Source organism: Ptychodera flava, chromosome 12 (assembly GCF_041260155.1).
Source record: "Ptychodera flava strain L36383 chromosome 12, AS_Pfla_20210202, whole genome shotgun sequence".
NCBI lineage: Eukaryota > Metazoa > Hemichordata > Enteropneusta > Ptychoderidae > Ptychodera > Ptychodera flava.
The window spans coordinates 3,434,245-3,444,167 of NC_091939.1; the positions used below are offsets into that span (position 1 = coordinate 3,434,245).

General features: G+C 36.6%; 1 long non-coding RNA gene across 1 annotated transcript; it reads right to left on the reverse strand.

Moving 5' to 3' along the window:
• Positions 1–416: 416 nt before the first annotated feature.
• On the reverse strand, positions 417–3,680 carry LOC139146088 (uncharacterized). Its single transcript, XR_011555075.1, has 3 exons — positions 3,605–3,680; positions 1,952–2,231; positions 417–1,101 (listed from the first exon to the last, which is right to left on the reverse strand). It is a non-coding gene; the product is annotated as an uncharacterized lncRNA (long non-coding RNA).
• Between the last annotated feature and the right edge of the window lie 6,243 nt (positions 3,681–9,923).

Below are 9,923 nucleotides of genomic sequence, written 5' to 3' on the forward strand. Positions count from 1 at the left end.
AATTCAACACATTAATTCTAAAAAGACGCTTAAATTCCAGCAATTTCGCTGAATCATACAAAAGATATTCACTGATATACCAGCAATAAGATAAAATAAATGTCACACTGACAAGCATGTGTCTTTATCAAAATTGCTAATATTTAACTTAGGTATAAGGTTTAAAAACATTGATCTGCGCTAAATAGTCTTCTTTACACATATTACATATACTATATTAGACATTAACATCGCGTATTCCCATGGCAACATCGTATGTTGAATTTGCCCTTTGACCATGTTCAGTATTACATAATGTGGTTGAATTTCATATTTGTTGTTAACACCTAACGGTGGCCTCGTTTCAGCATTGCTTACATTCAGTGTTCCTTTTCTTAATTTGAACACAGAAAAATTTAAAAGCTGGATTCAAAAATCAAATGTTTAATCGAAAAGTAAAGCTGCAATACCACATTTTTACTTCGATTTCGATGCGAGGATCCAACCGATTTCACAATATCAATGACTTTCATTTTCTACCTTACAATATATTTCATCAGCACAGATTCAGCTCGAGGTTTGCTCTCACTCGGTGTACTGCGCATGTTCTTGTTCTTGTTCTCAACCACAATCGCGAAAGATATTAACATTCCGATGCGTCGTTACTTCAAGAGGTGCAACAGTAAAGTACGAGTGTGACCTTGTATTGCCTAAAGTCATCGACTTTGATTTTTGCATACTAGTATTTTAATGAAAGTATTATCTCTTCATTGGACGGAAAGCTATAATTTGAAGAATATGTTATCATTTTATCATCCCTGAATCGGGTTTTCTGATGACCTTAAATGTATGAGAAAGGATGTAAACGTCACAACTTTTCTTCACAGTTGATTTGTACCAATCTTGAGAAGGCGAAACTCGTATCTCGTTATGCGATGCAATATGTTCCTTTAACTTTTCAATTTACCTTACACGTTTGGATCAACACGATTGTCATCTCTACAACAATAGCAATAAATCACAACTCCCAGCGTTATTGCTCCACCTCCTCCTCCCCAATGGTCACTGTAACTACCACCGTTGTTGACGAAGAGGCCGATAACTCTGTTTCGTCAGTTTTCTCTGAAACAAAAAACAAAATACCGGTGACGTAATCTATCAGCAGTGTGTGCGGCACAGAAGGACAGAGGACTGCTCAATGGCCAAAATTTCAAAACGACAGTGGACTTTGCTTGCAAATACAATATGGGGTTTCTGCATAAGTAGGGACAAAGGGTATCTTACACCCTATCTCTCTTTACTCGCTCCTTGACGACGAAAAACTAAATGTTGCATACAATCGACTTCATCTACTGCACAAACGTCAATGACACAAACATGCATGTAAATCCACACGTTTGTAAGAAAAAAATGAGCCGGCTTCAGAGGAATTCTGACAGAATTCTTTCTTTACAAATAAAGTTTGCGATATTGCTAATGACGAATCAAAGATATGAGGTAACTGGTATAGAATATTCTAATTGATTGAATCGCATGGCTCAACAAGACTGCTTGTGATATTTTGATATCGAATTCTAATAACTATCTACCTACCTACCTACCTACCTACCTACCTACCTACCTACCTACCTACCTACCTACCTACCTACCTACATACATACATACATACATACATACATACATACATACATACATACATACATACATACATACATACATACATACATACATACATACATACATACATACATACATACATACATACATACATACATACATACATACATACATACATACATACATACATACATACATACCAACATACAATACATACATACATACATACATACATACATACATACATACATACATACATACATACACTTTCACTTTAACAGTTGTAACTTTGAGATGTGACGTACAAGATTTAAACAATATTATTATATGTTAAGAGAAGGGATCATAGACATACCGTTATCAAAGTCTTCACGAGACCGAGCTTGGGTTTCCGTTGAAACCACAAGCTGTCCAGCGGTTAGGAAGTGTCAGCGAGTCTGGAGACTGATGATGTTCTCTGTCACGTAACTTTAAAGAAGATGAGCAGTGAGACCACGCGTAAGTGTACAGTTAGATGGAAGAACGCTGTGGTGATTGTACAGGACAAGACCTTTCCACGGCATTGACATCTGTGAGCATTACAAGTAGCAACTTAATGCAGGCCATGAGGTGAGGAAACACTGCATATGCATTATCTGGAGACAAATTGAAATGGTAATTTACTATTTTTTACCAATTTTGAATTTATGCTCTTTTTGAATACACTAAATTACTTCAGTTTTGGTAGGATTCATCAATCAAAATTTCTATTCCATAAAGCGATTTCATTACCTTGTCCTATAATTCGAGCATTTAAGTAAAATTCTAGTAACATTTCGGTTTCAGTTTTGGTTAAATGCTATTGAGCCCTGTGACAAAGTTTAAATATGCAAATTAATTGAACGCAGACTCCCTATCTCCCATACAATCCTGGTATGTCTTTTTAACAAAGATAAAAACACTTAAAGTTACGTACGAGGATATAACTGGTTTATGACTATTTAATTCTTCTTTGTGTGTGGACGTTTGACGTGTAGCCTTATTTTGAGTTCAATCTCGTTAACAGACATTTCAATAGCTAATCGTGTTACGTTAAGTATTGTCGGTTTTATTTCTCGTTCTCTCAGTGCTGAGCTTTCCTTGTCGACAAAGTGTGCAAAAAAAGAATGCAAACTATTTAGTAAATTATATACGGACTTAGACGCATAATGGAAAACAGTGTTCACCTGTCTTTGAATGATATATTAAGTTACGTACAAGACCTTAACATTTAGTAATTATCATATCCATAAACGACGGTCGCTGGTAAAGAAATAATGATACGACAAGGACTGAAATTAGAGTAACAGATATCATAACTTTTGTACTCGAAGTAATGGTGTTATTTTATATAAATATTTCGACCAAAGGCATGACCTCACTTTATTAGTAAGCGATATCATTGATTTAAGAGTGACAACCGCCAATGATTGTTATTGTTTCATTTATACGATATTTTCAGCCTTGTCAACACAAAACATTGCGTGCAATATACCTTGTTATTGTTGACAAATTAACTCTGGAACACCAGGAATTTTGATAGTATGTTAGAAGTAAAACAAAGAAAATGTTTTACAAACGATGCTAATTGAAAATAAATTAAAAGCAATGCCCAGATTAGACATGTCAATTTAATAGAAGTGAATGAATCGGAATCTGTGTACATCAGCTTTTGCGACCGATATCTGGCCAGTGCAGACGGCTTTCCAGAAACGATACATTCTCTTCTCTTATCACTTATCCGTTCAGTTGTACGAGGTTTTTATGGTAAATCAATAATTGGTGGAAGAATATTAACACGAAAAACATGACTCTTGCGATACGCCGCACATTTTCGATCCTGCATGCCGACAAAACTACCCAAAATCATTGGCGTATGACGTCATCTTCACAATGCAAAGCAGATCATTTCTCAATGTATTGGTCAAAATTTATCAGATTCATTTGTTGCATCCAAAGCGCGTCGTACAAACATCACCAATATACTTACCGAATGAAACTGTTACTAACGTCTAACAGCGAGAATTAAAGGTTTGCCATGAGTGATAAACAGTGCATTATGAAAAGGCTGCCGAGAAATGTGCATTAAAATCTGCCTGATGTCAGTAAAAGGGGCAGCTAATTTGAATAACGTGTGTTGCCATAGCAATGTTTAGTAAGAGGACAGAGGTTACAAAATACTGGTATTTAGATCACTAGGAAATCTATTGTCTGATAGCTTTTAACATTCGCATGGCAACGAAACTCGTTGCGTTTTATGCCCAACCTCCTCCGAGACGAAAGTTTGGCTATACAAAATCACAACGAAGAAATCATGATTTGAACTACCTTCAAACACGTAAACAGACTTTCAAATAACAAATATTTCAGAACAAAATCTAAACAGCGTATGACATATGTATACTGCTATACCGGTATATACTGTTTCGATGGCGTAACCGAGGCGGCCCCCAATCCCTAAGTGCAATGGATTCCGTATGTTATACGCGCCTTTGAACAGTTCATGCCTGAATTTGCAGGAGACGGTGGGAATGTTCCATCGTAATGGTGTACTACAAACAAACTGTTTGCTACGTCTGAAAGCAAACAAAGTAAACCCTAATGATTTCATTGCGACCCCCAGATAGTGAATTGTTTTGCCAAATTATGGCAAACTAGACAATTTGAAACCAAAATTTGAAGCCAAAGAGCCATCAATTGTGCTATTCCTCTGGTTTTATAAAAAAGGGGTCAGGCTAATGATATAACTGAAGAATAGAGGTGATTCGTTTGGGGAAATTTTCTGGTTCAAAATCACCAGAATTGGGCAAAGCTTTTATTGAATTATAAGTTTTTGATCAGCGAAGACATTTTCATGTCTCAATAGCTGTGGCAAGGGGACATTATACTATTACTTACATTATGTTTATAGTTACATGGGGACATGTTATCCGCGTGATTTAGTTTCAGTAAAAATGATATGAATGGGTTTGAAATGTTCTAGTGAGGTTTTCATATCTGATTAATTGCATATTACAATAGGGCTTACATATCTCATCAAATTTCATGAAAGTATCACATTGACACTTCGTGTTTGTACAATGCTTACTTTGATGGCAAATGTCAATTAATGAAGTGTTATCTACTCGACAAACAATACGCACTCTTAAAAATGGAAAAATACCTCCTGCGGTACCTCTGCTTTGATTTCCTGTGTGTAGGCATATGAAACTACCGATCGCAATAGATTATTGAAATGTAATTTATTGCTGTGTTGGCGCAGCGCCATCAATTTTAATACAAATTCTAGCACAAACAAGTGACACGTTCTCATGGTAAGGCAAAAAAATCGACTGGAGGAGAGAGAACGCGTTTTAGAAGCACCTTGAATGCTGAGTTAGAGGCATTTATTTGGATGAAAGAAGATCCAGGTATGTGATAATAAAATCCTAAATTGGAAACCTATGATGTATGTCCCATATTTAATAGAATATTTTTGTTGCCCAAAGAAGCAATTTTCCATCGCAGTTCGAGAGTGCATGTGGTGGTTAGAAGATCGATCTAGGGGTAAATTTGAATGTTAGCTATGCTATTCAAGGTTTCGGAGGCTTTGTTTTTAAATGTGCATACATCAGTGACTTTTCGTGCTCTTAAACGTCTACACACCGGTGACTTTTCTCACCGCTTTTAAAGGAACAAATATCTGTAAAGCAACGTGAACCCAATTAAGGTTTCGTTTACCGTCTCTAACCATTTCTCTTTCTATATAATAAAGCAAGTCTGGAATGGTCAGTGTGTGTTAGCTGATATTTCATCATATGGACCAACTTATTTCCATAGATTTAAAGTCTCTTCTTGGTAGATGACTTAAATCAAAGAGTATTCCATGTGTGGTGTTAATGGAGACGCAGCGACTTAAACTTTCAACTAGAAATGTCTGTTATTCCTCAAACTTGGTGATCTGTTTACTCTTAAATTCCAAGTTTTCATTGTTTTCTTTTTTTGAATTCCATGCATGTAGGCCCTATACAACATGTAGTTTCCACTTTGACTGTTCAGATAAAATCTCATAAATGACTCTTTTGTTGTGTAAATTAATATTCACATGTACAACAGCTTTGACGTAATTCCTTTCATTACAAGCGAAGTAGGTCCTCATGCATCTTTATCAGGAAGTAGAGCAATCGAAATTTTGCCAGGTGCGTTTAAGCAAAGCTTTGATAAAGCATCTTGTAAGTTGTGATGATCCTCTGATTTCTTGGGTTCTGTTCAAAGTCATATGATGGGTTACGTCATTGTAACAGATACATAGTGTCGTCTGCAACAAATGTCTGCGACATCTGGTTTTCCCAAGAAATCAGAGGATCATCAAAACTTATCGACCTTTCTTACAACACGGTCTGAGATATTTTAAGTGAAGAAAGTCTACGTTACCTTGCTGACTTATATGTCACTTTGTTGCTCATTTATGGAGTGTTACTTTTTATGAATGTTTAACTTTGGAATATTAATTCAGGGTATAATGAATGTATAGTGAGACCGACTTGCCAACAAACACTACACCATCTAGATAAGATCTATGTGTACATGACGATCGATTGACGAACGTCTCTGTGTTTTTCGGATATTCCAGTTCCGTTTCGAAATATGAACGTCAGGAAGTCGATGGTGATAGTGATCTGCGTTATTTTGTTCCTGGCTGCATTTTGCAGCGTCAACGGGTTTTGGAGCCGACGACGCCGCAGAAGGTCCTCGCCACCCCAGCCGCCACAACAATCACCACCACCAGTTGTTTTGCCACCGACTGCAGACTCTCAGATTGGTCTTACTGGACACAATGTTCGAAGTCATGTGATGGATTACGTCATCGTAACAGACACATATTGTCGCCTGCAACCTGTGGGGGAACATGTTACTATGATAGAAGTGAAAGTGAATCCTGCAATATGGACTGTGGTGATGAACAAAATATCGGTATGTCATAAAATGATTATCGTGAGAGAGAAGGCGAATCGTGAATGTCTGGCTAATTGTCCATATTGTATTTCAAAAGTAACAAGACAATGTAACCATATGATACTCAAAATTGACAATACTGGAAGGTTTAATTTTCCATCAAATAAATGTTTTCGTTTCTGAAATATTGGGTGTAATAATGCCAAATTTGGTAAAAAATAATTTAATTTAGTCATATATTTTTTCATTCAGTCTTTACTGTTCCAAGTTTTGCTTTTGTATTATTTTATGATGAGAATGTGAAAGTTTAGAAAATAAAGCATGGTGACCCCATCTTTTTTCTTTAATAATTGATTGTTCTTATATGCCAAATTTCAAAAATCACCGATATCTTTCAAAGTCTTCTGGTCTTCCATGTGTTGCTCTCCGACCTGATCTTTTGTACAGTATGGTTCACTGCCATGAGCGTCATTTGACCCAAACTCCTCTTCAAACACCAGGTACATCAGAGTTAGAGCTATCACTGTCACTGCTCAGGTATGCAGTGACAGTGACACTGCAGTAAGCAGGGCGGTACCTGATAGTGACACTGCCCGCAGGAGTATAACTTTGATAATTTTACAATATTTTGTTCATTTATACAACTGTGTTCTTTTCCACTCCCTGCAGCATGTTGAACTGTCCTGTATTCAGCTTGGTAACACAGCCTGTGAATATGTCACCATATATTTGTATCACTGACAATGACTGTCAGTCTGGAATTTTATTAAATTATCACCTAATATATATCTGTACATGCAGGCTTTGTCGACAAACTGAATATTGCGTGTTTGAGGATGCTGTAGCGAGAAACAGTAAGAAACTGTAGTTGATATACTCTACAGAAATATTGTGAAAATCATCAACAGTTGCAGCTTCTGGCCTGTTACTAGTCTCGTTAGGTTTTTTTACGACAAATCATACATGTTTAGCTTTTTCAAGATAAAAGTCATGAAATGTGACGAAATGGTTCAGTCTTTATTTTCATAAAATATAACAAACATTACAACAATAAAAATTTAGATGACATAAAAATGGTATTCAATTTTGAATTGAATTACCTACAAAAACTTGGAGTTGGAAAATGCAAACGTTAAAGGGAACCAAAATATTTTCAAGTCCCATCCCCTACAAGCAGAGAGGAATTTTCAAGTCTCCCTGTACTACCCCAAGAATTTTCTAAACCCCCCTCTCAATTCCTCCAGCCTACCTAACCATTTTGATTGTGAACGCAGCCTAAGGATGCATCATCAACACCTCTGGATTGGGGGATTGACGGGGATTTGAAAATATCAAGGATATGTAGGGACATTTGAAGTGATTTTGGAACAAAGGAGACTCAAAATGAGACTGTCTCTGATTTATTGAAATTTTTTTCTTGGTTGTCTCTTCAATTGAAAGTCAAAAAAATATTGTAAGCGGAAAATACACATTCAACACGATTGGAACTAATTTAGGATGATTGGATCTGAAGTAAGGTCATTTTAGTCTGCAAATGTAGGCTCATCTGCTTTTCTTTTATTTTTTTCTATAAAACTTCATAAAATATGCAAATGAGCTATCTATTAACTTCAGTAACTTGACGTTGCCCAATGCTTCTTAGTATAATTAGATGTATATCAGATCAATATTTGTTGCACGTATCATCAAGTTTGGTGCAGGAATTTCAGAGTTTATGTCACTAATAACAGGGCTCGAAATTAGCGGTAGTCCCGCGTCCACAGACTACCAACTTCCCCTGGGGCTACCTAAGTCCAAAAAATGGTAGCCCACACTGACTACCAAAGCCTAGGACATGAAATACTTGGCGTGCGATGTCCGTCACTTTGGACGAGTTAAATGCAGTCAACATGCAGTTTCATTTGTTTGAAGCAATTATCCTTTCATCTTTGAAGACTATTACAATTTCACTGCTATAATGTGTTTTCACAAGATGTAGACAGTTTGATACTAGAATCTTGAGTTGCTTTTCCGTGCAGCCTTTGCATGCATTTCACACTATGCTGTTGATTGGCAGCATGCAAGACGTACTTGCACGACTTGTGGCAAGTTTTTGGGTTTTGATGCTGAAATTTCACAAAACTGTCACTTCTGTATCCAGAGATTGTGTAATCACTTAAATATAAAACACTGTGTCTGTTAAGCTTGGCTGAGTTTCGCTGTCTTTTCGATCAGTATCAATGTATTACGTTTCTGTACAGAGAGACTCAGGTGTAACAAGGCATGCTAGTTCATAAAGACCATGAGAATATTTTTTCTTTTTCTCTTCACTCAAGTCACAATTTCTTTGAATGTATAAGCTGATTTTGAAAGTGATAGAAAAGTGTTAAATGTACATAAATTAGCATAAATTAAGCGTTCGCGACACATAACATGGCGTTTCTCGAGTTGAACCCCTAGTTTTACCGCTAGTTTGTGTTGCTTAACCGGCTTATACTGAGACGAGTACAATATCCCTAAATTAAAATATTCATGGACTACCAGCCATTGTAACTGGGCTACCAACTTCGGAAAATGGTAGCCCTAGTGGACTACCCAGGGTAAAACTTGCACACTTGTTTTCATGAGTTATTGAAATATTGCAACATTCAGCTATATGACACATAACTCTTTTGAAAAATTGAAAACATATGAAGATCCAATATCCCAAATTAGTTCCAATCGTGTTAATCTCTGATGTGTATGTATTGTTAAGAACATACAACACAATGCAACATACAGTATTACATACGCACATACAGGTATTTTCTCACACCGATAGGGATCAACCCAGATCACATGCTCCATTTGGTTTCATAGTACAGCAACAAAGATTACGATGAGAAGTTGTTCCAATGTACAATATTTAGGGGTTATGAAACAGCTCATCAACAGCTTTTGCAGCATTCTCTAGAAGAGACAGGACAGTTTTAGTTTACGGTTGTAATACTGTGGCAGCCCTTGATAACAGTGCTGAAAACACATGTGTGTAGTTATGTTCAGTTCTCTTGGCAGGTGGGGCAAGTCATCCTGTTTTCAAAACTTTTCTATGTGATAGCTGTTTTATCTGCTTTACAGGATGAAGTTCGTAACAGAAAATATGTCAAAACGGCTCCCTTCTCTCTGGAGACAACACACACACCAAAACATCTGTCCATTCCAAAATCAGGCGTTTTATTTTGAGGGAGAATTTCAAAATTATAGCGAGTCAGAAAGGGGCATTTGAATGTGTTTTGAGTTTGTTATGGGAGGCACTTGAAAAATCAGACAACATTTTTTGATTCTGCCCCTCCCGAGGTGTTAATGAATGCAGCCTAATCCCGCGGAAATCCGTTATAACGAATATTGTACAGTGA